Consider the following 12,075-nt stretch of genomic DNA (forward strand, 5'->3'; position numbering starts at 1 on the left):
TTATGATACTGCTGTTGTTATGCATCTTTGTACTGTTACATGTATTCAAATTATTTTTATTAATAAAAATGCAAAGACTACAAAAAAGAACAGTTTTAAAAACCCAAGGACTTCCTGTACTGAGAAAGGTGTGAGATAAACCCCCCTAAAATCTAGACCACCTTTGCATATTTTTCTAGAAGCCTTTTAGATATTTCCTCATAACTGTTTCCTCTTTTAGCAGAGTCTGTTTATATAGTTTTTGTTGCCAACCTTGTATCAGTTTAAATAATAGAGCTGCCAAGGTATCCTGCTCCTGGAGGAAAACATTAAGACCTTGCTTTTGATTGAACAGATCGGTATTTGTAGTTCCCGAGCAAATTCACTGAAAAAATCAGTTTTATAATTCATCCAGAGAGAGCTGTCAGAAATCCAACATCGGCCCACAATCTCCCTCCTGCAACTCTGAAAATAAGACAATCACTTCCATCTTCACAACATCCTTAGAAAGATAGAAGAGCTACATAACTTTTCACTCACCAACTTCTATATTATAGTACTATTCCAAGCTGCACATTAAAGAAAAAGTGAACAGAAAGTTGGCGCTCATACTGCTCTATTATAGTGCTGTTCCAACCTGCACATTAAAATATATCATAAACAGCCAGAACCTGTCCTGCCACCACACTATCACTCGCTCCTTCGCTTCCTACCAACCCACCTCCTCCTCTGTGACGCATAGATCGTCGCCGGCCGCTTGCGCAAGGCGATGACGAAATCTAGTGGCGAGGCCGGCCAGGAAGTACGCGCGAAAGCGTGCGCGAGAACTAGTCGTCTCGCGCAACGCGAGAGCTGTGTTTGCAACTAGGGGTTCCGCGCTCCCGGCGTCTAGTCCGTGAACTTTCCGATCTCGCGTGATTTAGCCGCCGGAACCAAGTAGTCGGAGCCGCGGTAAGTCAACAACGACAGCAATAGCAATTGTTTTAGGCAAGAAAAGAGATGCTGGTTATGTGGCAAGCGAACTCCCCTTTCCTCCTTTAAGTGGGACCCGGGTGGGGGTTTCTGTCATGGCGGGTGTAGGGGCTGAAACGGGAGCTTTGTTATTTGGGATGTGGGACCAGTTCCTCCTATCCACGGGCGGCGACGACGGGATGTGAGGCAGGAGCTGCAGTGACTATGTATAAACATTTGTGTATGTGTTTATGATACAGTGTGTGGACGTGCTGAGTTAACTATGCGTCTGTGCTCCTTCTCTGTTTTTTTTTTTTCTCTTGTCATACTCTGTGTGTCGGGTTGCGGAGAAATAAAGATCAACACACAGTTTACAGGCGATAATATATATATATATATTTGTCGACCGATACAGCCTTCACACTATTTAGTGTCTCTAATCAGACAAAAGTGTGAAAAGAGCCTGGGACTATAGGCTCCTTTTGTTTACTCTCGTGTGCTTAGGGTTAAATGAGTTCACGGAAACAACTTTTAACTTTCAGTGAACTACTTTGATAATAAAATATAGTGCAGAGGTAGAAACAATTAAGCTGTTTGTTTGTTTCATAATTAAATCAACAAAAGTATGATTGTTTACCCTATATATGTAGACCCATAGGGCTAGATTCACTAACCTCCTTTCTGTGCCTGATCTGTGGCCCATCCATGCAGACCCGACCAATTCACAAAAGAAAAAAATTAAAATGAGGGTGATGGGAGGAGCGCCCCCCACGGATCGCTAGTGTGCGATCCCGACGCATGCGCATGGTTAAGATCTTCCTGTGGCTTTAGGCCTCAGAGGTATGATCTTTCTGTGGCTTTAGACCTCAGCGGTGAGATCTGGTGGTTTGGGGACTCAGTGGTAGGATATTCCTGTGGCTTCGGCCTCAGGGGTACTATATTCCTGTGGCTTCGGCTTCAGGGGTACGATATTCCTGTGGCTTCGGCCTCAGGGGTACGATATTCCTGTGGTTTCGGCCTCAGGGGTACGATATTCCTGTGGTTTCGGCCTCAGAGGTACGGAATTCTTGTGACTTAGGCCTCAGCAAGAAAAATATTCCTGCGGCTTAAGGCCTCAGATGAGATGTGTTCTTTGGCTTGGGTCTCAGTTGAGAATTAGTCCTGTGGCTCAGCTGAGGCCTCAGTTGAGAATTATTCATGTGGCTCAGACCGCAGATGAGTGAGTTTCATGTGGCTCAGGCCTCAGTGAAGAAAATTTCCTGGGATTTAGGCCTCGGATGGGAAATGCTCCTGTGACTTGGTCCTCAGTTCAGCAATTTTCCTGTGACTTGGTCCTCAGTTCAGCAATTTTCCTGTGGCTCAGGCCTCAGTGGAAGGAGAATTCCTGGGGGCTCAGGCCTCAGTAGAAGGAGGATTCCTGGGGCTCAGGGCAAGAAAGATTCCTGGGGCTCAGGCCTCAGGTCAAGATATATTCCTGGGACACAGGCCTCAGATGAGAGAGGCTCCTGTGACATGGATCTCAGTTGAGAAATTCTCCTTTGGCTCAGGCAGGCCGCAGTGGAAGGCCGATTCCTGGGGCTCAGGCCGCAGTGGAAGGCCGATTCCTGGGGCTCAGGCTGCAGTGGAAGGCCGATTACTGAGGAGTAGGCCTCAGTTGAGCTGCGGGATATGAGCTGTTCGGTGCCTACCTTGGAGAGGGGGGGGCATTACCTGGGTTCCCAGATCCCCTTTTCCCCTCTCCCCCTGAAGGACCTGGATACTTCAGTTCCATAAGTTTACTTGGGGTATGAGCGTGGAGTTACAGGGGTCGCTGTTCTCTTCACGGAGGCACTGGTATGTGGAGTATTTTTACTCCTTTCCCACATAGATCGGGCAGCAGCGGGCGATAGTGCTGCCCGATTCAGGAAAAAAAAATTTCGATTTGATTCAGCCTATTGAATTGGTTTTTCGATTCAATTTTCCTGCCCAATTGGGTATTTTTTCAAACATCCTGGTGGGTTTATTTTACAGCCTCTTTACCCCCGTTGCCGTCTCCTAACCATACTGGCGCTGTGGTGTAAACAAAATAAACAAAAAAAAGACTTTTCCTCTCTCTGTTAAATCCTAGCTCACGTTTGCGGTCTAACACCAACTCTGGCAGGATACACATTTCAAATCTGACATATTGTAATCGCAAAACAGAAAATAAAATTAGTTTTTCTACCTTTTGTTGTCTGATCATTATTCAAATCTTGTTAGTTCCAGGCTCTTTGTCTTCTGATAACTTGCATGCCAGGGTTTCGTTCTTTTTCCGTGCTAACCATCCATCTGCCATCTCTGTCCCCCCCTTCCGTTTCCCTTCCCTTCCCCGGAGGTCTGGCATCTTTCCTTTTTTTTGTCTCCCTCCTCAGATCTACCTTTTCTTAACTACCCTTACATCCAGCATCTCTCCCTCCTTCCCCACCACCCCAGGGTCCACCATCTCTCCCTTTCTTTTCCCAACTACCCTCCTATCCAGTATCTCTATCCTCCCCTCCACACCATCCCTTGTGTCCAACTTCTCTCCCTTTCTGTTCCTTCCCTCCCTAAATCCCATTGTCCATCATCTCTCTCCCTCTCCTCTATTTTTAGACCCATTATTTCTTCCACCCACCATAGTTCAGCATATGCACGTCTCTTTGAACCCCTCCTTCCCTCCATGTACTTCTACACCAGGACCTCCCTCCCCTGAAGGCCTACACCTCCCCCTGAAGGCCTGCACCCCACCCCTGAAGGCCTGCCTGTCCCCCCCTTGAAGGCTTGCCTGTCCCCCCCCCCTTTGAAGGCCTGTCCCCCTCTTGAAGGCCTGCCTGTCCCCATTGAAGACCTGCACCCCCCTGAAGGCCTGCCTGTCTCCCCCCTTGAAGGCCGGCCTGTCCCCCTTGAAGGCCTGTCTCCTCCCCTGAAGGCCGGCCTTTCTCCCCCCCCCTGAAGGCTGGTCTGTCTCCCCTCCTGAAGGCCGGCCTGTCTCCCCCCCCTGGAAGGCCGGCCTGTCTCCCCCCCCTGGAAGGCCGGCCTGTCTCCCCCCCTGGAAGGCCGGCCTGTCTCCCCCCCTTGAAGGCCGGTCTGTCTCTCCCCCCCTTGAAGGCCGGTCTGCTCTCCCCCCCTTGAGGGAGGGAAAGGCTTCAAGCGTCCACCCTTAGGGCCTCCTACCACCCACTGCTGCCCGACCTACGCAGGAAAGGAGTAAAAATACTCCCCATACCGGTGCCCCAAGGTAGGCACCGTACAGCTCATATCCCGCAGCTCAACTGAGGCCTACTCCTCAGTAATCGGCCTTCCACTGCGGCCTTAGCCCCAGGAATCGGCCCTGCTGTCAGTAGTTCTACTCTTGGAGTAGGCATGTCTCTTCCGGCAGTACTGCCTTTGCCACAGCTAACCAGCCGACCCTAGTATCTGCCATGTTAGCAGTTTCGGCATAACTACTCATGGTATTGGCAATATGCTAAAAGTTGGAACATTTCTGCATATATCATCCCCGACCCTGAGGAAGAACGAAATGTGTCGAAGGGGAATGTAGCAGTAATGTTCTAAGCTAAGTAGCACTTTAAACTTTCTAAATTACTAATGGATTAAAGTTCATGAATAAGCACTGGCACCTTATAAGGAATTAGAGTATTATAAAATTATAACGCATATTTAAAGAAAGTAATTGAAAAAAAACAACATATGAAATGAATTAACACCGATTTCAAGTTCCAATGAGAATGGCTACCATGCTAGCTTTCTAATCTGCAGCTTCAGTGTGGCATACTGAGGAACTTCGGTGTGAGAAGTGAATGTTTAATATAAGGATTGAATATCTTAAATAAGGATACAAGGATTGGTGACTAAATAATTATTAGTGGGTTGCCTCTCCTCCCTGGCATTATTCTTGACTGGGGTCAACAATGTGGCCTCCTAGGTGCTAGGGACTTGGTACTTGAGAGGGCTTCAGTCAGATGGGAAATCTTCATTTGTCATGAGTCCAGGCTGGCTGCCCTATAATCTTCCAAGGGAAGTAGATCTGGTTTACGATGAGGCTCATGGGGTTTGTCATCAGTCAAGGAACATTGCAGACATGGTTGCATTCCACAGGAGGTTATTTGAAGACTGGTGATCGCATTAGCAGGCTGCTTTGCACTCATACTACTCGTGGAGGGACAATGTAGCTGGGCATGGTGCTCTTAGGCAAGGATTGCTCCTGCTCACATGGGCTAGAGGGGTTACCCTCTGTATGTTGATAGGATACGTACTCTCTGGGTGTCGTATCTCCTTAGACATGTGCTGCAGGGCAGGTTTTCAGTTCTCTTGTTTATTTCCCTCCCTACGTTTGGACTGCTTTTGTACATTCCACTAGTCTCTGGATTCATCTGCTGTTTATGACAAGGAAGGTAAAATTATGTCCTTACCTGATTTTATTTCCTTTAGTCACAGAAGATTAATCCAGAGCCCCACCATGGTGCGAGGTTTGTTGCTCTCTAGAATGGTTTGGGCTTGCCTTTAGACAGAAGTTGCAGTCTCGATTTTGATGTATCAATGATTTGGGTAGTGCATGTGATGGATGAAGTTGATGTGTTTTATGTGATTTACTTTTATATGATTTATTTCAATTGCTTTGAGAAGACCTATACTGATTGACCAGGAGGATGTGCATCCAAGATATACCCGAGGTCAATTCAGTGCGCTCTATCTCCCCCCTGTTGGTTGGTGGACGTAATTCCACTAGACTTTGGATTCATCTACTGTGACTATAGGAAAGAAAATTATCAGGTAAGGACATAATTCTACCTTGTGCTGCGCCCATTAAAAAAAAGCAGCCCCTGTTCTCCCTGCTTGCCAGTTCAGGCAGGGAAATCAAGAGCTGCTTTTTTTTTTTGACAAGCAGACAGGTTGGAGGAGGAACTGTGCTAGCAATTTTTCTTCTGAGCACAGCTCCTCACTCCTTTATCGACGATTTCGCACACTTAGCATACATATAATTTGCCAGTAAAACAAAAATCACTTCCACCATAGTATTTTTTACCATGGTGTTGGAGCTTAGAGAATCTGGCCCTGAAACCAGTAACATACTTAACTCAATTTTCTATGTGATCTCAAAGCAATATTTTATGCTTGAACCACACATATTTTAAAACCAGTTTTATTTTTTAAACAACAGACATATCTGTTGAATATGTCATCATGTTGTTAGTCTTTCGGATTTACTGCTTATCAAAAACAGTTTAAATAATGACAGTTTATTTCTTGATGATTATTTTATTCAGATGTTTTTTTCACCCTCCTGGATATGGCGCCCAAAGCTATGTTGACAAAGTTTCCCTTTAAAGGGTCCTTCTTGTTTGGTGAGGTCTTGGACAAGTTGATTCAGACTCTAACTGACTCTAAAGTGCCTCATTTGCCTGAGGATAGGCCTAGGCTGCTGGCTTGAGGTGGTGCTGCTCGTGGGTATAATTTCCACCGCTTCCGCCCTTGTCGAGGGGCTGCCTCTTTTCAGTCTCCTGGGCTCTCTAGAGGCAGATTCTTCCAGCGAATGCAGTCCTTTTGTAGGGCATCATCCCTGCCAGGACCCTGCCACCCGTCCTGCCCAATGACTCCTTGTCAGTGCCCTTCTTGGTTCCAGTGGGTGCCCAGCTGCGAGAATTTTATCTGACATCACGTCTAATCAGTGGGTTCTGGAGATGATTCGGGACGGCTGTGCTCTGGAATTTGCCATTTCCTTGCCAGATCGTTTTCTTGCTTCTTCCTCGCAGGTGGCGTGGAAGCAGCAGGCCTTTCGCCAGACCCTTCAAAGATTGTTGGATCTCCACGCGGTGGTTTCAGTTCCCCCTCTGGAGTAGGGCACAGGTTGGTACTCGATTTACTTTGTAGTGCCAAAGAAAAAAGGGACTTTTTGGCCCATCCTAGATTTGAAGGGGGCAACAGGGCTCTTTATGTGCCTTCCTTCTGCATGGAAACTCTGTGGTCTGTGATTCTGGCGGTTCAGCTGGGGGAGTTTCTGCCCTCTCTAGATCTGATGGAGACCTACTTGCACATTCCTATTCAGGCTTCCCATCATTGCTTCCTGTGCTTTGCGATCTTGGGGCAACACTGCCAGTTCTGTGCACTTACTTTTGGTCTTGCCACGGCTCTGTGGACTTTCACCAAGGTGATTGTAGTTGTTGCGGTGGCGTGGACATTCTAGTTCATCCCTACCTGGACGACTGGTTGATTTGTGTAAAGCCGTTCCAGGAAAGCACCCGGGTCATATCTTGGGTGGTGGAGTTTCTGCAGTCGCTGGGTTGGGTAGTCAACCTTTCCAAGAGCCGGTTGTCTCCTTCTCAGCACCTGGATTATCTAGGAGTGCTGTTCGACACCTCCTTAGGGAAGGTCTTCCTTCCAGAGGCCCGGGTAAGCAAATTGCAATCTCAGATTCGCCTGCTTATGGCATCCCGGTGTTCTCGGGCGCAGGATTGCCTCCAAGTCTTGGGGTCGATGGCGGCTTCCCTCAATGTGGTGAGGTGGTCTCGGGCCTACATGCGTCCTCTTCAATATGCCTCAGGCACAGTCTAGATCATCCTGTTTCGTTTCTGGGCTTGGCTCGGTGCAGCCTTCGTTGGTGGCTTCAGACCTCCTATCTTGTTCAAGGGACGAGTCTGGATCAGCTCCAGTGGACGGTGCTTCACACGGATGCCAGTCTTCTCGGTTGGGGAGCTCAGTGTCTAGGTCACTCAGCTCCAGGCACCTGGTCCACGGAGGAAGCTTCTTGGTTGATCATTGTTAGAGACCAGAGCCATCCATCTGGCGCTGTTAACCCAGTCCTTTCTGATGGGCAAGTCAGTCAGGGTTCTTTTAGCCAATGCTACAACCGTGGCCTATGTCAATCATCAGGGGGGCACCAGGAGCACTTTGGTGGCACAGGAGGTGGCTCTGCTCATGGTCTGGGCAGAGTTTCATCTTCAGGACATCTCCGCCTCCCACATAGCCAGAGTGGAGAATGTTCAAGCAGACTTCCTAAGTCATCACGTGCTAGATCCCAGAGAGTGGTGTCTATGCCCTGTGGCCTTTCAGTTGATAATGCAGTCTTGGGGTCAGCCCCTCATGGACCTGATGGCCACAAGTGTCAACGCCAAAACACCCCGCTTCTTCAGTCGTCGCAGAGACGGTTAGGCCGAGGGCCTGGATGCTCTGGTTCAACCATGGCCAACGGAGGGGCAGTTGTATATGTTCCCTCCATGGCATTAGGAGGCAGAGTTCTTCACTGCATAGTTCGATATCCTGGCCTTGTGGTTCTGGTGGCTCCAGATTGGCCCAGGCGGCTGTGGTACGTGGATCTGGTGAGGCATCTGGTGGCGGATCCTCTTCCTCTCTTGGACGACCTTCTGACTCAGGGTCCCATTCCAATGTTCAATCTGGGTCCCTTCTGTCTTACAGCTTGGCTTTTGAAAGGGATCACCTAGGTAAGAAGGGGTATTCAGATAAAGCGCTCTCATTCTTGGGCTTATGTGAGGGTTTGGCGTATATTTGAGGAGTGGTGTACTGCGCATGGAGTGTTTTCTTTTCACGCTTCCTTGCCTACCATCTTAGAGTTCTTGCAGGGTGGCCTGGACAGGGGACTGGCTTGGTCTTCTCTCTGGGTTCAGCTTGCAGCCTTGTCAGCCTTTTGTGGGTTGTTGAAAGGTCAGCTTTTGACTGCCATTCCTGATGTGATTCGCTTCGTGCGGGCAGCCAAATTGCTTAAGCCTCCCGTGCGACCCTCTGTTCTATCTGGGATCTGAATCTGGTTCTGTCTGTTCTGGTGCGCCCGCCGTTTGAACCGTTGTGCAACTGCTCTTTGAAGGACCTTACTCTTAAAGCGGTCTTCTTGGTGGCCATTACTTCTGCTAAACGTGTTTCTGAGCTGCAGGCTTTCTCTTGTAGGGCTCCCTTCCTGGAGTTTTCTAGGGAGCAGGTTGTGTTGAGACCTGTTTCTTCTTTTCTGCCAAAGATAGTTTCTCCTTTTCATGTCAATCAGTCAATGGTCCTCCCGTTGTTGGGTAGCCGGGAGGGCTCTTCCGAGCAGAGAGAGTTGTGCAAGTTGGATTGTCAGTCGGGTCCTTTGCTCTTATGTGCAGAGGACCCAGGAGATCAGGAAATCAGATCATCTCTTTGTCCTTCTAGCGGGTCCTCATAAGGGGGATGGCACTTCTAAGGCTACTATTGTGTCCTGGATTAAGGAGACTATTGATTCCGCTTTTCTTCTGAAGGAAAAGTCTGCTCCAGAATTTCTCAAGGCTCATTCGACTCGGGGTTAGGCAGCTTCTTGGGCGGAGTCTTCTCTAGTGCCTCCAGTGGATATTTGTAAGGCTGCAGTTTGGTCTTCTCTGCATTCCTTTGTCAGACACTACCATGCAGATGTTCAAGCGCGTTGGGACGCGGTATTCGGTGAATGTGTTCTGGTGTCGGCCCTTCGGGAGTCCTACCCTTGATAGGTACTGCTTTGGTTTTCCCCATTCATAAAGACTATACTGGTCTACCAAGCACTACAGAAGGAGAAATTAGGTTCTTACCTGCTAATATTCTTTCTGTTTCAAGTTTCAAGTTTAATAAATTTTGATTTTACGCAATATCCAATATTTCAATGCGTATTACATAATTCTAATATACAATAAAAGGCAGGGATGACAAATACAAATGAGACAAAATAATACATATTAATCATTACGTTCTATTGATACAAACTGGAACAAATAGGTAAAGGGTAGACCAGTATAGTCTCTCACCCTATCTGTCTTTGTGCGGTGATTGCGGGTTTTTATTTTGCTCGCGTGCAGATTTTGTTTTTTCTGCGGGTTCTAGAATTTTTCTAGGGCTGGGGAGAATTAAGAACAGCGGCTATGGCTCAGCTAGCTTAGCTGGTGAGCTGTGGGGATATTTTCTCTACCAGGGTTTAGTTCTACACATGTTCCAACAGTAGTTTGCAAGTGTTTGTTGTTTTTACACTCCTGTTCAGAGTATGTTTTACTGTTTTCAGTTGGTCTTTTCTAGGTTCTGCTTGACTATTCAGCAGACTGGATAGCTAGGGGGGATGCTATCCTGATATACAAGTTTGTTCTCAGTCTTCACCTGCTGGTAGAAGTAAGGTATATAACCCATTCGTAAAGACTATACTGGTCTACAGGCTAACAGAAAGAAAATTAGCAGGTAAGAACCTAATTTCTCCTTTTACTACTTGGGACCTGGGTTGGCCACCATTGGATACTGGGCTTGATGGACTTTCGGTCTGTCGCAGTACGGCAATTCTTATGTTCTTATCTCTATAATCCGTAAACTTCTGTATAATTTTAGGGAAGAAATTGCAACAAGTCAAGAGTTTTTCCTAGTGGCATATGCTATACCACTAAGCTAGAGCTTTCCAAACTGTAATTTGAGACCCGAAATCAGGTCAGAAAACATATATTTGGGGTTTTGTCCTTGATAGGCTCACACTATTTTATTTGGCCATTATCATAGGGTCACAGCCATAAAAAAGATTGACAAGCACTTTAATACGCATTACACAACTCCTGTGTAATAATTTTATGGGGGAATAACCTGTTCCCTTTTACGCATAAATATCTATACTTCCAAATTGGGGGCTTTTTTTTAATTAAAGCTTAGGGTGTGTTAATGGATATCAGCATATGGTAAATGATGTGCGTCTCATTTTTACCTATGGACCATGTGGCATATAGGCCCATATTCTATAAATGGTGCCGAAGCTAAGTGAAAAAGTGCCATTTAAACAACATTTTAAACTGATTTTCAAGGTGCCTATCGGCACCGGAATTGCACCTCCATAGGCACTTAATGCCACTGTAGGCATGGCTAACGCTGGAAATGGCATTAGGTGCAATTCACGTCAAAGGTAGGCACTGGAAATGTAGACCTTGAAAACCCTGGCCTACATTTCTGGCAACTACCTTTGCCGGTGGCGCAATTCTCTAACTGGCGCCATCACATGATTGATACTTAGTTGGTTGCTGCTTTTAAGGTAGCTGCCGACAATGGTGTCATTTAAGAGAATCTGGGCCTTAATTTATGCTAAGCTTTAGTAAAAGGGCCCCTAGGTATAGTTTAGGAGGCAGTATCTTATAGATAGCATTTTTCAGAATCTTTGGATTTAAAATTGGCATAGCTACTTTTTTATTGGGAGGTCTATACAATACTGAGTGGAGTGGAATGCAATGGGTGGACAGGAATAGGTTTGTTTACTGCGAGAACTGACGGTAGCCATTCAGGAAGCGGTGCGGGCCCTGGCAGGAGCACGAAAAGCTCTCTCCTGCCTTGTGCGCCACTGGCCCCGACATAATGACGACTCGGGAGGCAGCCGTCCAGCGAGGGAGGGGCAGGAGCGTGGAAAGCTTGCTCCTGCCGATACACCGCTGGACCAGCACAATTTAAAGGGGTGGGGGGGGGGGCTTGGACTGAATTTAAAGGTGCCAGTGTGTGCTGGTGGCTACGACTGCCTAAGGGCTGGGACTGCCTACCACTTAGACCAGCCCTATACCCTGTCCTGGCCTACCACTAGACCAGCAGAGGGGGGACAGGGTGAAGAGCCTGGCAGGGAGGGAGGACAGGGTGCAGAGCCTGGCAAAGAGTGTGGGGTTGGGTGCAGAGCCTGGCATGGAGTGAGGGGGGGCTGGGTGCAGAGTAGGTATATATTAGTACACAATTTGGTTCAGAATGTTTTTTTTCTTGTTTTCTTCCTCTAAATCTAGGGTGTGTCTTATGGATCGAAAAATACAGTAGTTTAGCAGGGTTTAAAAAAGGTTTGGATAACTTCCTAAAAGAGAAGTCCATAAGCCATTATTAAGATGGATTTGAGGAAATCCACTGCTTATTTCTAGGATAAGCAGCACAAAATCTGTTTTACTCTTTTGGATCTTGCTGGGTACTTGTGACCTGATTTGGCCACTGTTGGAAACAGATATTGGGCTTGTTGGACCTGTGGTCTGTCCCAGTATGGCATCTCTTATGTTTTTTTTTTCCTTTTCTATTTGTTTTATTACTTCTTGTGCATAAAGAACCAAACAGAATGGAAGGAAACTGAGTCCTACTGGACTTAGTTCTCTTTAGTAACATAAATAAATTTGTGCTTTTAAGAGTGTACCAAATCTGAACCCATAGCATACCTACATCACAGTACTA

General features: G+C 47.1%; 1 protein-coding gene across 6 annotated transcripts in view; it reads left to right on the forward strand.

Moving 5' to 3' along the window:
- The first annotated feature begins 757 nt into the window (after window positions 1-757).
- RB1CC1 (RB1 inducible coiled-coil 1) overlaps window positions 758-12,075 on the forward strand; it is a 325,791-nt gene continuing 314,473 nt past the window's right edge. For 4 of the 6 annotated variants that reach the window (XM_033933671.1, XM_033933675.1, XM_033933676.1 and 1 more), the window contains exon 1: window positions 758-930. The gene's annotated coding sequence lies outside the window, so the exon portion shown is untranslated. Of the gene's footprint in view, window positions 931-1,025; window positions 1,172-9,955; window positions 10,090-12,075 lie in introns of those variants that run through there. The other 2 variants (XM_033933672.1, XM_033933673.1) reach the window with 2 other exon arrangements.

Source organism: Geotrypetes seraphini, chromosome 2 (genome assembly GCF_902459505.1).
Source record: "Geotrypetes seraphini chromosome 2, aGeoSer1.1, whole genome shotgun sequence".
NCBI lineage: Eukaryota > Metazoa > Chordata > Amphibia > Gymnophiona > Dermophiidae > Geotrypetes > Geotrypetes seraphini.